Source organism: Rhipicephalus microplus, unplaced genomic scaffold (genome assembly GCF_043290135.1).
Source record: "Rhipicephalus microplus isolate Deutch F79 unplaced genomic scaffold, USDA_Rmic scaffold_257, whole genome shotgun sequence".
Taxonomy (NCBI): Eukaryota; Metazoa; Arthropoda; class Arachnida; order Ixodida; family Ixodidae; genus Rhipicephalus; species Rhipicephalus microplus.
The window spans coordinates 57,501-62,483 of NW_027464828.1; the positions used below are offsets into that span (position 1 = coordinate 57,501).

A 4,983-nucleotide genomic window follows, 5' to 3' on the forward strand; every position below is an offset into this window, starting at 1 on the left:
ACATTTCCTCGGGCGGCCGCCTCCCGGCCTCCGTGGAGCGCGGGATGCACGGTCCCATCGACAAGCCTCTCCCGTTTTTACCGTGGCGTCGCGGTTCACCACGGCAGGCGGGTCGGTCTCCTCCGCATAAAAAGGGGGACCCCCGCTTTTTGTTCCACGAAATCGCACAAGCTTTTTTCGCATCCACGGTTTGCCACCGCACACCAAAATGCCGATCCGGCTGCCTACTTTAGCCAACAGGTGGAGCCAGGCGCGCCGTACTTGCGCGGCACTTCCCACGTCCACCGAAGTCGGTGCCAAGGACCACTTTCGGCGCCGGAGCCGCGTACGAGCCTACTCGAGGCGGAAGAACGAAGCCAGCAAGGGCCTGGCCGCAAGTGCGTTCAATTGTCGGGACGTCCAAGTCCCTCGTTCTTCCGTGCTTCCTCTTTCGGCAAGTCGTTGCGGCACCTTCCCAAAGCGCGCAGACCCGCTAATCGCGACGAGCGCGACGTGGCCGTGCCGCCTTTCCCTCGGCAGCAAGCAAAACGCCTGGCAACGTCGACGCTCCCCTAACCGCGATCTCGCACCGTGTTTCGTGTGGCGAATTCAAAAGCCGGCCGGCGCTGCTGCAACCATTACGGTCGGTACGCATACGCCGCGGAGGGCGGGACGGTCATCGGAGCGTGCGGTTCCTCCATCGAGTACTGCGCACCTCGGCCGTCGCATCGCCGTGCCATGACCGGCCGCGCGTCAACGCGAACCGGTGCCAGCGAGATCCCTCGCCTGCAAGAACCGACCGGCAGCCTCCGTCACCCGAGGACGCGGAGGCGCTTGCCGCGGACGGCGGGACGGTATGCACTGGTGCACAGCGGACCCGTCACATCGCCAGTTCCTTGACCGACCGCCGACGCTTGTGCCGTTCCTCTCGTACTTGGCAGTCGCCGCGCGATTGTCGGGTCTCGTTCTTGCACGCTCGAACGGTCGGGAGGGCACTCGGCTGGCGTTTCGGGAACGCGCAGCCTCGCCTTCTACCGACGTAACCACGACTCGCCGTTCGCGCTCCGCCGCTCCTGTTTACAGTACTAGGCGGTCCCGCAGCGGTCGGGTCGCGCATTTCGAGCGCTTCGAGCCACGGTGCAGTGGCGGGTCGAAAGCCGACCTATGAGTGCGTTGCGCCGTTTGTACCCGCGTCCGCCACCTGGCCGACCGTCCAAGGTCGCGGTGTTGGCGTCCGCTGGGCGCAACAATTTGTCACGGGGTGCCGCTCCACATTCAGGCAGCCCCGTGGGGAAAAGCCGACCCCGCGTCCAAACGGGGTCAGCGGCAGAAAGTGTCGGGCGCAGACGCAGCTGAGGCGCTCACCCTTCACAATCCGTTAATGATCCTTCCGCAGGTTCACCTACGGAAACCTTGTTACGACTTTTACTTCCTCTAAATGATCAAGTTTGGTCATCTTTCCAACAGACCGGCGCAACCGAAAGGCCGCGCCGGACATCGGTCCGAAGACCTCACTAAATCATTCAATCGGTAGTAGCGACGGGCGGTGTGTACAAAGGGCAGGGACGTAATCAACGCGAGCTTATGACTCGCGCTTACTGGGAATTCCTCGTTCAAGGGGAACAATTGCAAGCCCCTATCCCAATCACGAAAGAAGTTCCACGGGTTACCCAGTCTTTTCAGACAGGGATAAAGACACGCTGCTTCCTTCAGTGTAGCGCGCGTGCGGCCCCGGACATCTAAGGGCATCACAGACCTGTTATTGCTCTGTTTCGTGCGGCTAGGAGCCGCTTGTCCCTCTAAGAAGGTTGTAAGGTGCTGGGAACCCCGCACCTATTTAATAGGCTAGAGTCTCGTTCGTTATCGGAATTAACCAGACAAATCGCTCCACCAACTAAGAACGGCCATGCACCACCATCCACCGAATCAAGAAAGAGCTCTCAATCTGTCAATCCTCCCAGTGTCCGGGCCGGGTAAGTTTTCCCGTGTTGAGTCAAATTAAGCCGCAGGCTCCACTCCTGGTGGTGCCCTTCCGTCAATTCCTTTAAGTTTCAGCTTTGCAACCATACTTCCCCCGGAACCCAAATACTTTGGTTTCCCGGAAGCTGCCCGCCGAGTCATTTGAGTAACTCAGGCGGATCGCTGGTTGGCATCGTTTATGGTCAGAACTAGGGCGGTATCTGATCGCCTTCGAACCTCTGACTTTCGTTCTTGATCAATGAAAACATTCTTGGCAAATGCTTTCGCAGTAGTTCGTCTTGCGACGGTCCAAGAATTTCACCTCTAGCGCCGCAATACGAATGCCCCCGTCCGTCCCTCTTAATCATTACCTCGTATTCCAAAAACCAACAGAACAGAAACGAGGTCTTGTTCTATTATTCCATGCAAGTTTATTCAGGCGACTCGCCTGCGTTGAGCACTCTAATTTTTTCAAAGTAAAAGCACCGGCCATCTCGAGGCACACAATGAAGTGCACCAAGAAAGAACCGGCATGATGTTCAGTCCGAGCCGTCGCATCGGGTAGATGCACTACTCGTCTGGAACTGAGATCCAACTACGAGCTTTTTAACCGCAGCAGCTTTAGTATACGCTATTGGAGCTGGAATTACCGCGGCTGCTGGCACCAGACTTGCCCTCCAATTGATCCTCGTTAAAGGATTTAGAGTGTACTCATTTCAATTACGGGGCCTCAAAAGAGTCCCGTATTGTTATTTTTCGTCACTACCTCCCCGTGCCGGGAGTGGGTAATTTGCGCGCCTGCTGCCTTCCTTGGATGTGGTAGCCGTTTCTCAGGCTCCCTCTCCGGAATCGAACCCTGATTCTCCGTTACCCGTAACAACCATGGTAAGCAAGTAACCTACCATCGAAAGTTGATAAGGCAGACACTTGAAAGAAACGTCGCCGGCTCGTGGCCATGCGATCAGCACAAAGTTATCCAGAGTCACCACACAATACGGGCCGAAACCCGATCGATCTTGGTCTAATAAAAGCACCCGTTACCCAAAGGGCTCCAGGCTCACTGCATGTATTAGCTCTAGAATTGCCACAGTTATCCAAGTAGGAAGAAACGATCTAAGGAACCATAACTGATTTAATGAGCCATTCGCGGTTTCGCCTTATTTCGGCATGTACTTAGACATGCATGGCTTAATCTTTGAGACAAGCATATTGCCACGAGGAATTGTTAAGGCGCAGTACAACGCAGACGTTGTTAAAAGAGGAACGCTGACGGCATCGCTACGACTCATGAAGCCCGCCGGAAGGCACGAGCCGGCCCAGCCTGTGCACGAGCTGCTACCGAGCAGCGGAAAAGAAGAGAAGAAGAGGACGACGAGCGTTCGCTGTTTTCTCCCAGCTACTGTGTAGTTCTTTTGGCTTTGGGCACAAGTTCGCCCTTATTAAACCTTGTAAATAGGACGTCCCGGGTGTGAGGTTGTTATATCCGTTACATTTTCTGGTGGAGGAGCCTGGGTACATGATTCCGAGCCCCACGCAAGAGCGAAGTCCAAGCACTGACCAGCCGCAACCAGTGGAGCTTACACCGGTGCACCAACGAGTCAGCCGCCGTATCCGAGGAGAGTTGCCAGAATTTGGGCCACTCCCTTCTGTATCAAGGGCATCGGTGACGGAGACAAGCGCCGCCACCACCATGACGAGCCAAGTTACGCCGGCACAACTCATCGTAAGCCAACCGGTCATCCCAAAGGTGTTTCATGGTGACCCATACGAGGACGCCGAAGACTGGTTAGAGCATTTCGAGAGAGTGGGAAATCTAAATCAGTGGAACGAGGAAGGCAAGCTGCGTAACGTCTACATTGCGTTGGAAGACTCTGCACGAGTGTGGTACGAAAACCACGAGGCATCTCTGACGTCGTGGCAAGAGTTTCGGCGGCAGCTACTGAGTACGTTCGCCAACAGTGATCGCCGGGAAAAGGCGGAAGCAGCTCTCCGCACACGGATTCAACGAACGAACGAAACTGTCGCGATGTACATCGAAGACATGTCCCGCCTTTTCAAGCGAGCTGATCCTGGCATGACGGAAGACAAGAAAGTGCGCCACCTCATGCACGGGGTAAAGCAAGAATTGTTCGCGGGACTCATCCGCAATCCGCCCCGTACTGTTGCTGAGTTTCGGTCGGAAGCAACAACCATCGAAACGACGCTTCAGCAGAGAGCCCGACAGTACAACCGCGACGTAGCCGGTGCATCCGCAGGAGTCTACTCAGCAGGCGTCGTGGATAATCTTGACACATTGCGCGAGCTCGTCCGGTCTGTTGTCAGGGAAGAATTAAGGAAACTGCAGTCACCTGATGTCACCCCCGAGCTGTCTCTTGCTGAAGTTGTCCGAGACGAAATTCGACAGGCCATGCGGGAGCCGCGGAGTGATGTGCCGGCGACACGACGGGCGGTAACGTACTCCGAGGTGCTCAGGCGACCTACTCTGCACTGTTCGCCGATCGAGACACCAAGTACTTATGTGCAGACAATGCGCAGCCCGCCTGAAATCGTAGAGGCAACACGCACTCCACCTCGTGCGAGAGAGATGATGCCACGGAAGAGCGATGTGTGGCGAGATGCCACACGTAGGCCCTTGTGTTTCCACTGTGGAGAGGCTGGCCACCTGTACCGATTCTGCCGATATCGTCAAGCTGGTCTTAGGGGATTCGCCATCAATGCACCGTGTCCGCGAAACGGCGAAAGACCTTCCGAGATTGAAGAATACCTATGCTCACGTCGGGAATTTGACCCGCCTCGTCGTCATCAACCACGCTCACCATCCCCTATGCGCTACCGCTCGTCTAGCCCACGTCCCTTCCCAAGCACGTCTAGGCAGCGTTCGCCTAGCCCAAATCCGGGAAACTGAAGAGGGCGACCTGTGGAGGCGAGGCCGCTGGCGACTTGGGATATGAAGATCCTCCACTGCGGTACGAGCCTGATAACGACGACTGTTTCCAGGTAAAGGAGTGCAGTACAGAGAAAATTACTTCAGACTTGCCGTTGGTG

At 56.2% G+C, this 4,983-nt stretch overlaps 1 non-coding gene across 1 annotated transcript; it reads right to left on the reverse strand.

Annotated features, from left to right (window-relative positions):
* Positions 1–1,358: 1,358 nt before the first annotated feature.
* On the reverse strand, positions 1,359–3,166 carry LOC142792887 (small subunit ribosomal RNA). Its single transcript, XR_012891279.1, has one exon. It is a non-coding gene; the product is annotated as a small subunit ribosomal RNA (ribosomal RNA).
* Between the last annotated feature and the right edge of the window lie 1,817 nt (positions 3,167–4,983).